Source organism: Notamacropus eugenii, chromosome 3, assembly GCF_028372415.1.
Source record: "Notamacropus eugenii isolate mMacEug1 chromosome 3, mMacEug1.pri_v2, whole genome shotgun sequence".
Lineage (NCBI taxonomy): Eukaryota > Metazoa > Chordata > Mammalia > Diprotodontia > Macropodidae > Notamacropus > Notamacropus eugenii.
This window is the reverse complement of record NC_092874.1, coordinates 277260890-277268641: the sequence shown is the minus strand read 5'-3', so window position 1 is coordinate 277268641 and position 7752 is coordinate 277260890.

The window sequence follows — 7752 nt, the reverse complement described above, 5'->3', positions numbered from 1 at the left end:
GCTTTAAGGAACCTGGCTCTTGGGGAAGCCTGGTGATAAGAAGCCCGTTAGTCTTCATGAGACTGGAAGGAAGATTGTGAAAACAGATGGCTGAAAAAGCCTGGAAGGAATTGCTGCAATCAGGGGAGAGTTGTTTCAAGACAGTTCTTCAGTTTCCTTATCTGAGAAATGGGGATCATCCATCTGTCAGCCAAACAAGCTTGTATTAAGGGCCTACTATGTGCCAGGGACCATGCTAAGCACTATGGACACAAGAAAGGGCAAAAACAGCCCCTGTCCCTAAGGAGCTAACAGCCAACATACCACCAGCTAGATAGATTTCAGTTGTTTTTCAGGTGTGTCCAATTCTCTGTGATCCCATTTGGGGTTTTCTTGGCAGAGCTACTGGAGTGGTTTGCCATTTCCTTCTCCAGCTCATTTTACAGTTGAGTAAACCAAGGCAAACAGGGTGAAGTGACTTGCCCAGGGTCAAATAGCTAGGAAGTGTGTGAGGCTGGATTTGAACTCATGGAGGGTATAGTCGAGTCAAACTGACAAGTGTTTATTAAATACCTACTCTGTGCCAAGCACTTCTGGTGATACAAATAAAAGCAAGGAATTCACAGTCAGGGGGCGGGGGGAAGAGGGAAGAGACAACATACAAACAATTCTTTACAAATGAGATACAGACAGGATAAACTGGAGATAATCAACCAAGGAAAGGCACTAGAATTAATTAAGGGAGACTCGAGAAAAGCTTCTGATAGAGAGTGAGATTTTAGCTGGGACTTAAAGGAAGTCAAAAAGCAGAGATGGGGTGTGTGTGTGTGTGTGTGTGTGTGTGTGTGTGTGTGTGTGTGTGTGTGTGTGTGTGTGTGTGTGTGTGTGTGTGAAGATTCCAGGCATGGGGGACAGTTAGGGCAAATGCCTGGAGTCAAGAGATGGGGTGTCTTGTTCAAGGAATAGCAAGAAGGGCTGTTTCATTGGATTGTCAAGTACATGGAGGGAAGTAGGAAGACTGGGAAAGTAGGAAGGGACAGTGTTATGAAGGGCTTCAAAAGTCAAACAGGATATTTTTTGCATTTATATTTTGAAAATATTTATATATTTAATTTTCATATTTTTGTGTTTAGTTATTTTAGTCATGTCCAACTCTCTGTGACACCACCTGGGGTTCTTGGCAGAGATACTGGAGTGGTTTATTGTTTCCTTCCCCAGCTCTTTTTACAGATGAGGAAACTGAGGCTCAGAGAGTTACACTGCCTTGCTCAGGATGTTTAGGGGCAGAACCAGTCTTGGAACCCTGATCCTCAAATTTCCCCAGGGGTCCTTTCTCTTGTACCATGCTGTCCTATCTTCTGTCGGATTTATTTATTTTGAGTACCATAAGAAATAAATAAAGCAGGTACAAATGCATTCATATCATTGGTTGGAATGATGAGTTGAAGATGACAGGTAGTTGGTGTAAGGAGTTTGGGCCTAGATTCCAATGCCCTGGATCCGAATGTGACCAATGTGACCTTGGGCAGGTAACTCCTCTCTGGCCAGTTTCCTCATCTGTAAAATGAGGGGGGTGGGGCTAAATGATTGACATCTAAGGTTTAATTCAATTAAAGGATTTATTAAACTCCTATTTGTGTACAAGGCTAAAATAAAGACAGTCCCTACCCTCAGGGAGCTTAGCCTCTCTTGCAGGATCCTCCCATTTCCAGACCAATGATCCTTTGACCTCATTTTATAGGGAAGGAAACCAGAAGTCCAGTGCTTGCTGGTTAGTGGCAGAACCAGGGTAGCATCTGATTCTGTGGCCCTATTGCTACCACATCTCAAAGTTGTCATGGCAACAACAGCTTGGTAGTGATTTTTGCTCAACCTTGGTTCATCCCAGCCTTGGAGTCCGAGGGCAGAGGAAGAAAACCCCCAAACCATTAAGAGCAGAGGGGGTGCTATTCTGCTCCTCCTTGGCCAACCCAGATCAATACAGATCTCTTAATGAAGGGCAGTTCTTAAGCCCTTTTCTCTGTCATGGACAATCTTGGCAGTCGGGTGAAACCTATGGATCTTTTCTCAGAATAATGTCTTTAAATAATTGAAGGAAATGCTAAAGTTCCATTAGAGGTTAGTGTAAAGATGTAATTTCTTTCCCATCCAAGTTCATGGACCCGCTGAAATCTATGTAAGGACTCTAGGTTAAGAACTGCTTTAATGGGATCTAACAGCATGTTAAGAACATTTTAAGATTGTATTTAGGAATTGTACCCACAGTGTATGAGTGCTTCCCAGATGTGACACCATCTGGTGATGGTCTTGGAGGCAAAAGATTCACTAGTAATGAAAAACTCTGCACAGCTTGGGCCAGGTTTCTTCAACTTTCTTGTTCAAACCCTTAAGCCTTGATCCTCCCTACTTCTAAAGCAGTTTCTCACCTGACACCCCCCTGCCCTATGGCCATGTTGGGTGGACTTTGTGTGCTTGAGTTCTAGGAAAACATGAACAGGTGGGCCAGCGTGGATGAGTTGTAATCTGCATCTTAAAAGAAAAACCCACGTGAGTGAGATCTCGTCCCCAGCTAGATAAAGCTTTGGCAGCTAAGTGCACGGAGAACAGGACCAGAAGGAGAGGACCTAGTTTAAATCCAACCTCAGATACCACTTTGTGTGACCCTGAGCTAGTCACTTAATCTCTGTCTGCCTCAATTTCTTCCTCTGTGAAATGGGGATAATAGTAGCCCTCACCTCCCAGGGTTGTAAGAATCATGGGAGATAACATTTTAAAGTGCTATATTAATTCTAGCTATTATCATTATGTAAAGAGACAAGCTGCTTAGTATAGTGTAGGGGTTCTCAGCTCTATGGGCCCCCAAGAGATCCATGGCTAGATTTCAAGCACCCTTTAAACATGGATGGAAGAAAAAGAATATCTTTATTTTCATTATTGTCTGAATGAAACTGAGCTTTTCCTTCAGTTTAAAAATATGAACCTAAGAAGAGGTCCATGGCCTTCTCCAGACTTCCAGATGGGTTCATGACACAAAACAATCTTGAAATGCCCCTGGTTAAGAAAAGAGAGACCTGGCCTCAGATAAAGAAAGACCCGCTTCTTCTAGGTAGCCATCCTGGATGTTGAACTGAACCATGTGGAAATAGATTGCCATGCACAGTAGCAAAGATAGTACTGATTTCATTAATGGTACCCAAGAGGGCAGGGACAGTACAGGTACAATGTCAGAACAGATATTCAACCTCTGCTCCTTCTTGGTGGGTCGAGGCAAGGGTCATGAAGTCCTGGGGCCGGGCTGATTATAGAGGGATAAAACTTGGAGATTCTCACCCTCAGCCATAACAGCTATACCAAATTCTGTTTACAGATTTGCAGGGTTTTGAAGAACATGTGAGGTCATCTTGTGTGACATATCTAGACAGGAATCCCTTCTGCAAAATTCCTGTTTTCCCTTGAATACCTGTGGCAAAGTGGCCTCCACAGCATCCCAGGGTAACTCTGGTTGAGAAAACTCTATTGCTTAGAGATTTTTTTCACATGTCAAGCTTTAGTCTTCCTCTATCCATCCAAGACCACTATTTCTGCTATCCAAGGCCAAATGTAATAATTATAGTAATAGCTAATTTTATATAATGCTTACTATGTGCAAGGCACTGTGTTAATCATTTTACAGTTATAATCTCATTATGTCCTCACAACAACCCTGGGAGGTAAGTCCTATTGTCATCCTTTTTTTCATAGACAAGGAAACTGAGGTTAAATGATTTGCCCAGAACCATATAGCTACTTAATGTCGGAAGCTATATTTGAACTCAGGTCTTCCTGGCTCCAGGTTCAGGGTTCTATCCATGCACTACCTACCTGCATCTATGTCTAATCCTTCTTCCACATGAAAAGCCCTTTAGATATTTAAAGACCATGATCATGCTCGCCGCTCCAGCCCCTCACCAATAAAAAATTCATCTCTTCTCATGATAGATATACCCAGATCCTTCTAATGCCCCTGATACAGAATGTTCTACAGTCTTATCACCATCCTGGTTACCTTCTTCCAGACACAAGTCTAGCTGGTCAATGTCCATTTAGAAATGAATTACCCAGAACTAAACACAATGCTCTATACGTAAACTGAACGCTGTGGTTTGTGATTTTAAAAAATACATACCTCTCTCTGGCATCATCTGGTACAGTGGGGAAAGCATTGAATTTGGAGGCAGAACTTCAGTTCAGATCCAGGCTTTGCCACTTATTACTTGAGTGACTTTGAGCAAGTAATTTACCTCTCTGGGCCTCAGTTTCTTCATCTGTCTAAACGAGGTTGGACTAAATGACTTCCAAGGTCCGTCCGTCCTTCCTTCCTTCCTTCCTTCCTTCCTTCCTTCCTTCCTTCCTTCCTTCCTTCCTTCCTTCCTTCCTTCCTTCCTTCCTCCCTCCCTCCCTCTCTCTCTCTCTCTCTCTCTCTCTCTCTCTCTCTCTTTCTATCGGGGTTAAGTGACTAACCTAGGATCACAAAGTTACTAAGTGTCAAATGTGTAAAACCAGATTTCAACCCAGGTCCTCCTGATTGCAGGGGCAGTGCTCTATCCACTGCACCATCTAGCTGTTCCCTACCAACCCCAATGCCGCACCCCCCCCCCCCCAAGGTTCTTTCTCGCTCTAAACCCTCATTCCCTTTGTATACCACTGACCATGTCAGTTTCCTTCCTGAAATTTTCTCCCTCTTTGGTTTCCATGACAATACACTACTGGTTTTCTTCTCTTTCTTTCTATACTTCTTCCTTTGTCTCCTGCATTAGTTCCTCTTCCTCCACTAACCCTTTTAATATTCTGACCTTGGCCCCAACATGTGAAACAAGCTGAAAAAATATTAGTTCTAGAAGAACCATTTAGAGAAATTTTACGAATAATAAATTCCAAATGTGTATGTTCAGAGAAACTTGGAGTATCCAAAGTCTTCTAAGGTTAATAATGTTACCATTTTGTAAGTATTTTAAGGCTCACAAGAACTTTACAAATATTTCATTTTATCCTCACAACAATCCTGTGAAGTAGGTGCTATTATCCCCATTTTATAGAGGAGGAAACTGAGGCAAACAGAGGTTAGGTGATTACCCAGCGTCACACAGATAGTAAGTATGTGAGATCAAGCTCACATTCCTGATATGAAAAGGAAAGGATTGACCTTAGGAATGAAAGCAATGCCCTCCCATGAAAACTTCTTTGGTTCCGCCATCAGAAATAGATAGCTGGATGGACCAGCCTCTCATCCAGAATGGCATCATCAGTATTCTAATATTTACATCTTTTGTAATGAATTCATTTTTCGCTGCCCACTTGGTGTGGGCTGAATGAGCAATTAACATTTAAAGTGTCTAATGTGGGACCCAGTGTGTTTGATAACTAAAGAATGATGAAAGAAACAATTTGGATTAATTTTGTACTCAAAATGCATCGGTTTGTTTAATGGGACACAAATGGATTTTGTGAATTTTAATTGATGTTTAACTTTGAAATCTGCTGGCGTGGGGTTGCTAGCCAGTGGGAGCTGTTCCTCACTATGTGGATTCACAAGCATAGACCTTTCTTTCCAACTAACAGCCAAAGAGGGAAAGATGGATGAGTCTAGAAGAAATAGAGAGAAAGGTAAGTAAATGACCTCACTTATTTGTATGCTTGGAAGATAGGAAAACAAAAAGGATGTGTGCTTTCTAGTTATTTCAAACAGTATCTGCTACAATTATTTGAGCTGACCCTGTAATTGGTGTTCTCTGTGATGCATTTTGGCTGTATGATCCCGGGCAAGTCCCTTACTCTCTTAGTACCTGTTCCCTCCACCTCAGCAATTCTCTAAGACTTTAGATTTTAGAATGGTTGCCAATGTGCATTGGTGAAGAGAGTATCTTCACTTGAAACCTCACCCAGTGATGAAATCCCAACGTCCGGACCAAGAAAAGTCTTACAAAAGCACAGAGGCACTAGATTTCTTCTACTTGGCTATAGGGGACAGGACTTGAAGCAATGGATGGAAAATGCTGAGATGCAGATTTCAGTCTGATATAAGGGAAAGAGTTGCCTACATTTAGAACAGGCTGGTCAAGGGGTGGAGGGTTTCCCTTTTCTTGATGTCTTCAGACAAAGGTTAAATGATACCTTGTTGGGTATGCTGTTGAAGAGATTCTCATTAAGGTATGGGTTGGACCAGATGGCTTCTGAAGACCTCAGGACTCTGTGAATTCCCTTTCCTTTCATTAGTAGTGTGGCTGTATAACACTGAGGAAAAGATGAGTGCATCGAAAGTGGATAGAAGCTGGTATTAAGAGCAGAAGGAGTCGTCTGTTACGTGTTTCTGGCTGTAGTCTGGGGATGCTGACCAAAGGATAGATAGATGCGTGTACTAAATACCTTCTGTGTGTAATGCACTATACCTTAGAACAAGCATATGGCACCATCTTTATCTGCAAGGAGATGACATTCTAGCTGGAAATGGGTAAAAAATGACCGTCATATTTTCCTAGCAAGCCCACTGATGTGGGTTACTGTTGCAAAAGCAAATGAAAGGATCTACAGATGAATGTATCAGGATGGGATCTTATTCTTTTCCTAGCAACAGTATTAATAGGCAGCTGTCCTGTCCATGAATCAAAGTGTCTGTAAATTCCTTCCTCAGAAAATTATGGTAATGAACATTGAGTAAAAAGAAAAGTTCAAGTATATTAAAAAGTATTTGAATATGCTAGAGAATGCATCAGGGCTTTGGAAATATCACACAGTTAATAACTGTCACAAGATAATCAAATGAACATAGAAACAAGAAAATGACATCCAAATAAAGGACAATGTCTAAGCATATTATGGTGCACATTTTAACAAAGTGGAATCAAGTTAAACTAACAGCTAGCAGAAAACATTAAAAATGGCTCGTGGAATAGTATGTTGGACTTAGTATATATATGTATATACTTAGCATATAGTCATAGTATGCTGGGCTTAGATACAGGAAGATCTAGACTCAAGTTATGTCTTTGATACACGTAAGCTGTGTGTCTACAGGCAAGTCGTATCATCATCATCTTCATCTTGTTTCGCTGTTTCAGTCATGTCTGACTCTCCATGATCCCATTTGGAGTTTTCTTGGCAAAGATACTGGAGTGGTTTCCCAATTTCCTTCTCCAACTCATTTGACAGATGAGGAAACTGAGGCAAACAGGGTTATGCGACTTATGCAGGGTCACGCAGCTAGTAAATGTCTGAGGTTGGATTTGAATTCAGGTTTTCCTGGCTCCAGGCTGACACTTTATCTACTGGGCCTAGCTACCCTTTTCATGTCACCTAACATTTATAGACAGTGCAGTAAAGTTTGTAATAAGGTTACATAAGTTAAGTCATTTGATTCTCACAACAATTTGGTGAGGTAGGTGCTAATATTATCCCATCTTACAGATGAGGAAACCGAGGCACAGGAGTTAAGTGACTTGCCCAGGGTCATAGCAGCTTAGGAAATATCTAAAGCTAGTGTCAAACTTGGGTCTTCCTGACTCCAGTTCTATGCTCTATCCACTGTACCACCTACCTACCATAAACTGTCACTTAACCTCAGTTTACTTATTTGTAAAATAGGGATAAAAATGCCTGCAATAGCTACCTCATAGGGTTATTGTGAAGATCAAATGAAATAATATACATAGCGCCTTTTTTAGCTATGTAAATATCAGCTATCATAATCATCATCATTATTTTTGTTATTAACTCTGTATCCCCTTTTAGAACCACCTA